The sequence below is a fragment of the Physeter macrocephalus genome, chromosome 21, assembly GCF_002837175.3.
Source record: "Physeter macrocephalus isolate SW-GA chromosome 21, ASM283717v5, whole genome shotgun sequence".
Lineage (NCBI taxonomy): Eukaryota > Metazoa > Chordata > Mammalia > Artiodactyla > Physeteridae > Physeter > Physeter macrocephalus.
The window spans coordinates 92,374,284-92,385,194 of record NC_041234.1 but is presented as its reverse complement, the minus strand read 5'-3'; the positions used below and the strand labels follow the sequence as shown (position 1 = coordinate 92,385,194).

The window sequence follows — 10,911 nt, the reverse complement described above, 5'->3', positions numbered from 1 at the left end:
AACTTGAGAAAGAAAAACGGAGCTGGAGGAATCAGGCTCCTGGACTTCAGACTATACTACAAAGCTACAGTAATCAAGACAGTATGGTACTGGCACAGAAACAGAAATATAGATCAATGGAACAGGATAGAAAGCCCAGAGATAAACCCACACACATATGGTCACCTTACCTTTGATAAAGGAGGCAAGACTATACAGTGGAGAAAAGACAGCCTCTTCAATAAGTGGTGCTGGGAAAACTGGACAGGTACATGTAAAAGTATGAAATTACAACACTCCCTAACACCATACACAAAAATAAACTCAAAGTGGATTAAAGACCTAAATGTAAGACCAGACACTGTAAAACTCTTAGAGGAAAACATAGGAAGAACACTCTTTGACGTAAAGCACAGCAAGATCTTTTTCGACCCCCCTCCTAGAGTAACGAAAATAAAAACAAAAATAAACAAATGGGACCTAATGAAACTTAAAAGCTTTTGCAGAGCAAAGGAAACCATAAACAAGACCAAAAGACAACCCTCAGAATGGGAGAAACTATTTGCAAATGAAGCAATGGACAAGGGATTAATCTCCAAAATATACAGACAGCTCATGCAGCTCAATATCAAAAAAGCAAACAACCCAATCCAAGAATGGGCAGAAGATCTAAATAGACATTTCCCCAAAGAAGATATATAGATTGTCAACAAACACATGAAAGAATGCTCAACATCACTAATCATTAGAGAAATGCATATCAAAACCACAATGAAGTATCACCTCACACCAGTCAGAATGGCCATCATCAAAAAGTCTACAAACGATAAATGCTAGAGAGCGTGTGGAGAAAAGGGAACCCTCTTGCATTGTTGGTGGGAATGTAAATTGATACAGCCACTATGGAGAACAGTATGCAGTACGGAGGTTCCTTAAAAAACTAAAAATAGAACTACCATACGACACAGCAATCCCACTACTGGGCATATACACTGAGAAAACCATAATTCAAAAAGACACATGCACCCCAATGTTCATTGCAGCACTCTTTACCACAGCCAGGTCACAGAAGCAACCTAAATGTCCATCGACAGATGTATGGATAAAGAAAGACATGGCACATGTATACAATGGACTATTACTCCACCATAAAAAGGAACAAAATTGGGTCATTTGTAGAGACGTGGATGGATCTAGAGCCTGTCATACAGAGTGAAGTAAGTCAGAAAGAGAAAAATAAATATCGTATATTAATGTATATACATGGAATCTAGAAAACTGGTACAGATGAACCTGTTTGCAAGGCAGAAATAGAGACACAGACATGAAGAACAAACATACGGACACCAAGCGGGGAGGGTGGGGTGAGATGAATTGGGAGATTGGGATTGACATATATACACTATTATGTATAAAACAGATAACTAATGAGAAGCTGCTGTATAGCACAGGCAACTCCACTTAATGCTCTGTGGTGACCTAAATGGAAAGAAAATCCAAAAAAGAGGGGATATATGTGTACATACAGCTGATTCACTTCTCTGTACAGCAGAAACTTACACAGCATTGTAAAGCAAATATACTCCAATAAATAAATAAGTAAATAAAACACGTGCGTATACAGATTTTACCAGAAAAATAAAAATAAAAATAAATAAACATAAAAAGGTGAATTCTCATGCTTAGGCAGATCCAGAGAGAAACCCAATGACATAAAAAAAATGCACTAATCAATTTTTAAGCACATGATACCTTATTGTTAACTATAGGCACTACATTGTACTGCAGATCTCTGGAACGTTCTCATCTTGTACTATATGTCTGTAACTTTATACCTATTGAACACCAACCCCCCCCCCCATATCCCCATCCTCCCATCCCCTGGCAACCACCATCTTTACTTTTGACTATTTTAGATGCCTCATATAAGAGGAATCATGCAGTACTTGTCCTTCTGTGACTGACTTAGTTCACTTAGCATAATGTCTTCTAGGTCCATTCACGTGTCCAAACTCACCAAATTATATATATTAATTATTTGCAGTTTTTTACATACCAATTACACCTCAGTGAAGTTGGAGAAAAAATAACTAAGCCATGGGCTCTACCTTCCAGCAAAATAAAAATGCACTAATCAGAAGTAAGGTAAATAAAGTGAATTTTGAAGTTTCTTAACTATGGTAATACTTGAGATCTTTGAGGCCTTTCTTTAAAATCCTGGGAGAAAAGCAACACATGCAATTTATAATGTAGTACCAATAGCCATCATGTGTTCCATGTTTTTACAATTTAGAAACCATTTTCATAGCCAATACTTCATTGATAAACCGCAGAGAAGGCCATTCTCTCTCGCATCCTCAGCCATCACTTGTTACTTTAAGAAGCAACATTTGAAATTTTCTACTGTCTATAATATTATTGACAGCTAAATCCCCACTGTGTCCACATCCTCTGTAGATGAGGATTACCACAGGGTCCTGCTGGGAGAGCTGGGTCAGGCCCCAAAGGCCCAGCTACGCACAAGATATAAAAGGAGGATTGCCTAGATGCCGGGGTCCCTGCCTTCTGGGGGCCTATAACCCCAGAGTACTGCCTCTGCCAGACCATTAACACCCACACGATGCAGAGTAGTCTCCTTCAGCCTGTCCCAGTGTCCTTTTTAGCCCAGGATGGAGGTAATAATGCAGAATCCGCAGGTCAGCATTTGATTACTTTGGCCTGGACATCAAACAACCAGCAGGATGATGACAAGGTTCATCTCTGAAACTTGATTTGACCATTCTTAAGATAGAAGGGATAAAACTTGCCTCTACCTAGTTCCCAGATATTTGGAGATGATAAATGAAGTACTACAATGAATGACATATTTTAGTTTTTAAGGTGAATTACTTCGAAGTCCTTGGAAAGATCACAGAAGTCTGAGAGAGTCTAACTGGCTCAAAGTTAAATATCTTCGATCACTTAACAGTTTTACTAGAAATCACACACAACATCTCAAACTAAAGATATGGAAAAGAGAAAAAAGCTTAGGTTTTGATGTTGGGAAGTAGGAGGAAACTTAGTGAGGAAAGTGTCAATCAACAGCAGGAGTATGAAACAGGAAGAGGAAGACATGAAAAAGTCAAAGTGAAGAATTAAAATTTTGTTTCTGGGAAAGAAAGGGGGGAATGTAAACAGCAACCATCAAACGATGTTTTCCCATAAAGAAAACACAAAGAAATTTTTTAAAGTGGTTCAATCTGGAATAACTGATAACAATTTAAAACACATCATAAAGGACATAATGCTTATATGTGTGAAATAAATTTAAATGGAAAACTCCAACCAAAGTGAATGCTGTACCTGAGTCTTAGAAATCTTTTAACCATAATGAGTTTGGCAGTGATTCTAGAAGGTAAGGGGATGTGATTTGTACCTCAGAACTGTCTATTTGGGTGAGTCTCATCCAGATTCAAGCTAACAATACCCACACAGAGTATCGCAATGAAGCCAAAGGAGAGAAAGGAAAAACTAATCATCCTGCCCCTCTTTCCGATACAGCGCTGCCTAACCCCTACCTCCCTATGTTGCTGCCCCTTCACACCCTTCTAAGCCAACCAGCTAACCAGCCAAGCAGTCACCCTGTGGCTAACTTACTTACATCTGGTCTAGGGCCTACCCTGCAGAAAGATACACATGCCAGAGGCAAGAAAGCTGAGCTGCAATTCTGGCAGATGTGCACTCCTTGGATTGGTCTACACTGATTCCAGCCACCCTCTTCCTCTGGAAGACACTAGAGGCAGTAAGAGTAAATTATTATTTCCTTAGTTTGCTCACGCCTGTGACTCCAAGGGAAAATAACAACAACAGAAGAAAATTGTTGCAAGGGCTGGGCAACCGAAGTCACCAAGTACCACAGGATTGATTTTTATACACACACACACACGCACGCACACGCACACACACACACACACACACACACACACACACATACACTCTAGTATACTCTAGTGGTTATGGTTCAGCTAAACACGCTAAGTCAGGACAGGAGAAGGCAACCACTTTTTTACTCTCAGGTCCCTTCTGGGAATTTGGTCCTCACTCCTAGGGAGAAATCTGGAAATGGCTCCACTGGTCATCCTCCTCCTGGGAGAAGGACCACCTTAACTGTGGAAAACTTGGCTTTGGGAGGGGAGTGAGTTCCCTATCTCAGTGATACTCCTGGACACTTGGGGAATTCTGCTCCCTCAATCTTGTCAGAGGGTTTGCCGTAAATTAATTTATGGTGACTCAACCCTGGGGCATTAGGACCACTAGAGACATGGACAGCCTGCCCCAACCTTGTGAGAACTTCATATACCAACCCTTGCACTTTCTCATCAAACACTCCCGCAGCTCCAGTCAGACCTGGAACCTGGGACTAGAGTGACAAAGGTGTCTGACCTGGGGGCAATTCTTATGTTCATATGAGTGTGACTCTCAGGACAGAGCAGAAGTGAGAATGTGTGCTTCATGGTGAGCGACGAGGGAGGACAAGGAAAAGGACTGTACCTGTCAAACAGGTGAGCGCCGCCCGTCCTGTCCCCTTTCCTTAGATAGAACAAGCGCTGTCTGTCAGGCTGGAGAGCTGGTTTGGTGTTCACAGTTCAGTCTGTTACAGAATTAGAAAATCAGCATCACTCATACATTCCCTGAGAGTGGGGTGCGAAGTTAAGGGTCAGTTGGTACCCAGGGGATGTAGCAGAGACCGTTAACAGCCACCAAATACACCAAGTATGCTTCTACGTGCCCCTTTGCAGTTAGATTGGGGTGAAGTGATTGGTTCTTGCCACTGAAATATGTGAAGTGATGTGTGTCAGGGCTGGGATGAGGCAACTAAGGCATACGGGCTTCCAGCTGTCTTCTCCTCTGCCATGATGCCCTTGGTGGTCACGTGTGCCAGATGGCATTGCAACAAGATTAAAGAGAGCCAACCAGTCTGCATCAAACCTTATTTACACGAGCAACAAATAATCCTGTGTTGTTTATTTGTTACTGCGTCAGGGTCTATCCTATCCTGACTAATACGGGAGCCAAAGTAGCGGCCCATCCCCAATGCCAGAGACTTTAGTGCACTAAGTTTAACCTAGTCACACTCACAAACTCTGTGAGGATGACTGGATCTCACATGTTTTCCAAGACTTTCGTCAACAAAACATTGTCTCTGAGGGAGGATGGTTCAGCCTAAAACAGTAACTTCAAGTGTAAAGGCCACCTTTCCCAAGACATCTGTCTTCAAAATATCATAAAGCATCCAAAACTCAGTCAACGGCTCATGAAATCTCTTCCCAGGCACCTATAACCTCCTGCTGTTTCCCATTTTACTAACATCACTGGACACAAATGCTGGCTCGTAGCCTCTGTAAACAGAAGTTCCTCATAAATTCAGGTTCCCATAAAAATCAAACAAGAGAAAAGTGAAAAAAGAGCCACCAGTAAGTTTCTCTCCGTCGAGACCATCTCAGTTTCGCGAGGGCCCTGGCTCAATTCACTTTTAAAGTTTGGAATAGGAAAAAAGAGGAGCTTCCCTCACTCGCTGTCTCTAAAATGTCTGGATCTCTCTTGGAGAGCCAGTAAGGCCAGCATGAGGTAGGAGGCACATTGCTTTAAAGCTTGAACTGAAAGGGCTGGGGATGCTTCTGGCTGGGCACTCTTCACAAGCTGCTGAAAGCCCTACCTTTCAGAGCACCTACCTACTCAGATGACAAGGACCCCGTATGTAACTACTTGTTGTACATGACCAAAACGTGTCTTTAAAAACACATCTTTCAAAGGCAGGTCACATTATCAGTGTAAGTTTGAGAAATTACACACATATATTTTTCTCGGGCTGGGACTGGATGGAAATGTTCATGTATTCAACCCCTAAGAGAAGGCCTGTCTGGTGGTTAGGGGCTGCACAAGAGCCATGGCCTGGGCCCGTGCTCCGCACCCGGAATCTTCTGGTGGGAGGGGATGGTCAGAGAAGTCCTTACTCTCTGACCCAGAAGGCCTCTTCTGAGCATTGCCCAATGCTCCTGTTATACAACATGCAAAATAAATAACCAACCTTAAAAGTCAGGCAGCCAAAACTCTACTCAATAATAAGCCCTTTTACAAGCTGCTTATCACTTGCCAAAATCAGCTCCAGAGGAACACCAGGGACTCTGAATTCTATTGTTCTTATGAACTACTCGGGGAATATAGGCAAGCTTCACTGGTTTTATTGGTTTTCTAAGGGACAAAAGACAAAGGTTTTCATCTACCCATACTCTGACCTTGATCTCAAGAATGTAAATATAGCCCCATCCCACCATCTCAGAGAGGTCCCTATTACAAGTGTGAGTTAGAAAGGGGCCCTGATCTTTTCTTAGAAAACACGCCGCTCTCTGCTTTCCCTCTCACCTGATTGTTTTGCTCAAGGAAAACTGTTCAAAACCATTTTTGGTACACTTAGGTTGGCCTGATGATACGTTGTTGTTGGCCCAGAATGGTTTCTCTGGGTTTCCAAATACACCGTGGAGCCTCTCGTTAAGGGGTCTTGTTAAAGAAATTGATGGGAGAAATCTGTTATAAAACTCACTTCTGATGAACCACAAAAGGGATTTTGATACCCATTTGGCATTCTTATTCCAGGATCCTCAACCCACAGATGCAAAGCTCAGGATGTACCTGCTCTAGAAAACCTTACTGCCCTCTCATTTCCCCTCATTGCTGCCTTCCTCCACCAGGCTCTAGACATACTGACTTGTTGCCTTCACTAGCTGAGAGGTTTTCTTAGAGCAGGAACCAAGCCGTACTCCCCTCTGCATCTCTATTGTCTAGCACAGTCCACGGAACATGGGACGTGTTTATTAAATCATTTAATTAACGATAAGATTAATAATAAATATAGTTAATATCCGAATATTCAGTAACTGTGTTTAACTTCCTATATTTTTTCTCATTTTCCAGATGAGGAAGCTGAGGCAAAGAGCGGTTAAGAAGCTAATAAGTGGCTAAGCAACGACACAAACTAGGCCATCAGGCTCTAGAACCTTCGTCCTTAACCGCTACGTGGAGCAGTACACAGCAATAAATAAGTGAGCTGATGAGAGGGCTATACACATATAAAACCGTTAAACATGAACCTGGTTTAGTCACACAAAAATGTATTAGGCACCTAGCACTCTGTGCCAAGCCCAGTGCTAACATAAGGGCATCATCATCTTATTCCTCAAGGAGAAGAGAGACAAATGACAAAAGCTTATTGAGCACTTACTACATGCTGGGCACTGTTCTAAGTACTTCACACATATTCTTTCCTCTTTACAAAATCCCTATGAGGGCACTGCTACTACTATTATTGTTATATTGAGATGAGACAGGTGAGACACTGAGGCACGAGGAGATTAAGCAATTTGCAAGAAGCACGATTTAAACCCAAGCAGCCTAGCTCCAGAGCCCGTGCTCTTATCCACTACACTCTGCCGCCTTTTCTGTTTACAACCACACACAACTCAGTGTAACATGTGCGAGAGGAGAGAAAGAGAAAAAGTGGTATAGAAACTCAGGGAAGGAAATGGTTCATTCTGCCTGAGACGGGGCTCACAGAAGGCTCTGCAGAACAAGGGACACTTGAGCTGGGCCTTGAAGACATGAGAATCGGAAACAAGTTCAAATAAAAACAGGACATGGAGACCAGTAAAACTTGTATGTGTTTTCAAAGCCATCACTACTAAAACACAGAGCTAAGAAGCAAGCCTGGCCCGACAATGGCTTCTGCTGCTGAGGCCACTTCTTGCCAAGGAACAGGGATGTCATTCGTGGAACTGCGACCTGAATTTTTATGTCACTTTTCCCACTTGGGTCAAACTTCCTAGGGTTTTGTCATGCTCACGGTATCTATAGAAATTTCTTTTCCTCTCCCTTCTGTAGATAATAAGAGATAATAATGTTTCTGGAAGTGGATCTACAGGCTGTCTTCAGTGTAACTGAGGCCAGATCCTTCAAGGTTGGCAAAGGAGGCTGGAATCACCCAGTGGGCAAGGGGGATGGCTAGAGCTCATGGCCCCAACCATTTCCACACGTGGAGATACTCTTCCTTTCCCTAACCGCACAGGGTCTGAGTCTAGTTTTATTAAACGCTGCCCACGGGTTTCCTTAAGAGTTTGTTCCAGTCAAACCTACTGGCAACTTCCCCTCCCTCAACATCTAGCTTCTCTGAGGATTACTGGCTACTATGCCCAGAAACGCATGTGACTACGGACTAGTGAACTCCAACGACCAGTGAGTACTCCTGGGGCAAACGTTCCATTATTTCTCCCATTCTGAGTTTATTTTTGTGGATGGTGTGAGGGAGCGTTCTAACTTGATTGGTTTACATGTGGCTGTCCAGCTTTCCTAGCACCGCTTGCTGAAGAGACTGTCTTTTCCCCATCGTATACTCTTGCCCACTTTGTCGTAGATTAATTGACCGTAGGTGCGTGGGTTTACTTCTGGGCTCTATGTCTCCCATTCTGATACCTTCTTTTGACCCCCTCTCCCACACACCATTCCAGTTACTGCCTCATCTCCCTCCTCTTCTTGACAGCAAAACTCTTCAAAAGATTTGTCTATATTCCCCGTGTACAATTTTTCTCTTCCCCTTCTCCCTTGAACCCACTCCAATCAAGCTTTTGTCCACTGAAAAGGCTTTTATCCTGGTCACTACTGGCCTCTATGTTGCTAGAGTCCACCGAATATTCTCGGTCCTCATCTTGCTTGGCCAACCAGAAGCACTTCTCACAGCTGATCATCCCCTCTTCCCGGAAGCACCTTCTTCACGTGGCTTCCGGGGCACCATTCTCTTCTGGTTTTCCTTCCATCTTCCGGGCCACTCCTTGTCAGTCTCCTTTGCGGGTTCCTCATTGTCTTCCTAACCTCTGGCTGTGGGAGTGCCCCAGGGCGGGGTCCGTGGTCCCCTTCTCTTAACTTTCCTCACTCCCAGTGATTTCATCCATCTCACAGCTTTAAAGACTGTCTAGATGCCTATGACTCAAGAATGTTTATCTCCAGCCCTAACCACGCCTGTGAGTGCCAGGCTCATACATCCCACAGCTCACTCCTCACCTCCACTTAGATGTCTAACTGGCATCTGAAATTCAACATATCCCAAAGTCAACTTCCGATATACTCCCAACCTTGTCTACCCACAGTCTTTATCACTGCAGTTCGTGGCAACTCCATCGTTCCAGCTGCTCAGGATGAAAACCTTGGCATCGTCTCGAACAGAAACACTGTGTTATACAACTCCAGAGGGCATGAGCCACATTTTATGCAATGCTATTGGTGTTATGTAACATGGTGACCCTGTTTTCCTTGATTCCTCATTCACATCCCACATCTGATCTGTTAGCAAATCCAATTGGCTCTACCTTCAAGATATACCCCCAGATCCAACAACTTCTCCCAAATTCCACTGTTACCAGCCTGGCCCAAGCTTATCCCCTTAAACATAACGTATTATCCAAAAAACAAGAGTGATCCTTTTAAAACATGTCAGATCACATCATTCTTACTCAAAATCCCCCACTGCTTCCCATCTCACTCATAGTAAAAATCAAAGTTCTTACAATGGCCTTCAAGACCTTGAATTATTTGTTCTTTTTAGCACTTATCCCTATCTAATATACTACATATTATTATCTATCTAACTTACTTATTATCTGTTGCCCACATATGAAATAAGCTCCATGAGGTCAGAGACTTGGTCGGTCTTGCTCGCAGATGAAGCGTCAGCATCTATAACAATATCGGACGCAAAGCATATGCTCAGTATTTATCTGTAAAAGAAATAAAAGATTGGGAAGAGCAAAATCTTTACACATGGGCCAGAATCATACCAAAACCCAATATAACAAGTGAAATGGCATTTGGGCCAGCTGGTGCTGAGACCAAGTCAAGTCCCAAGAGATGTTCTGTGCAGTTCCTACTTCCTATTATTTGTTTCCCCATTGCTTTGATATTTTGCCTGATGAAATCTCCTTTTGCCTCTAAAGAAAAAAAAAAATTGACCTAGCTCTAGTAAGGAGCTCCCCCTGGTGGAAGCAGCTCCATCAAAGCAACGGCAAAGAAAATCATAGAAAACAGGCTTTAAGTTACACAGGAGATCGCTGGAGACAAAGGAGTGACTCCAGCATTCCACAGGAAAAGTCCTTACTAGAAACAAGAGAAACTAAAGATTAGATTCAAGGTACATGGGGGAACTTATCAACTTATTTTACTGTTGAACCTCTTTTGCATCTGATGATGAGAAAGAAAATAATTCATTTAAAGTTGAACAACCTAAGTACCTTCCCTCAAGGAATTTAAAATCTGGTAGAGGAGGTAAGTCATGAATACAAAAAAGTACAGGGGCTTCCCTGGTGGTCCAGTGGTTAAGACTCCACGATTCCACTACAGGAGGCACAGGTTCAATCCCTGGTCGGGGAACTAAGATCCCACATGCCACTCAGCCAAAACAAACACACAAACAAAATAAACAAATAAGTACAAAGCAATGAGTATAACTGTGAAAGAGTGAATGGGGGCTAAATAAAAGGAATAAACTAAGAGCTATGACTCACCTAAGAAAAAGAAGGATTACTTTAGGCTGAGTAAATCCAGGAAGACAACTTGGAGGAGGTGGTTCTTGAGCTGAGCCCTGAAAAACAGACAAATTTTTATTGAGTGTAAATGTAGGGAAGGGCACATCATGTGGAAACCCAAGTTGACCAACGGGACCCTGTAAAGGTCACAATTTGAGTGACAACACAGAATTCAAACTCTTTCTTAAAAAGAGCAGAGAGGGGGCTTCCCTGGTGGCGCAGTGGTTGCGCGTCCGCCTGCCGATGCAGGGGAACCGGGTTCGTGCCCCGGTCCGGGAGGATCCCACATGCCGCGGAGCGGCTGGGCCCGTGAGCCATGGCCGCTGAG

The 10,911-nt window shown here is 43.1% G+C and overlaps 1 long non-coding RNA gene across 15 annotated transcripts in view; it reads right to left on the bottom strand.

The window, feature by feature from the left end:
* The window catches only part of LOC102990891 (uncharacterized), an 86,546-nt gene that overhangs the window by 66,871 nt on the left and 8,764 nt on the right, over positions 1–10,911 (bottom strand). For 13 of the 15 annotated variants that reach the window (XR_008616402.1, XR_008616406.1, XR_008616405.1 and 10 more), the window contains 3 exons: positions 10,563–10,639; positions 9,656–9,779; positions 4,510–4,609 (listed from right to left, as the gene is read on the bottom strand). This is a non-coding gene — a long non-coding RNA (uncharacterized lncRNA). The remainder of the gene's footprint in view (positions 1–4,509; positions 4,610–9,655; positions 9,780–10,562; positions 10,640–10,911) is intronic. The other 2 variants (XR_008616411.1, XR_008616403.1) reach the window with 1 other exon arrangement.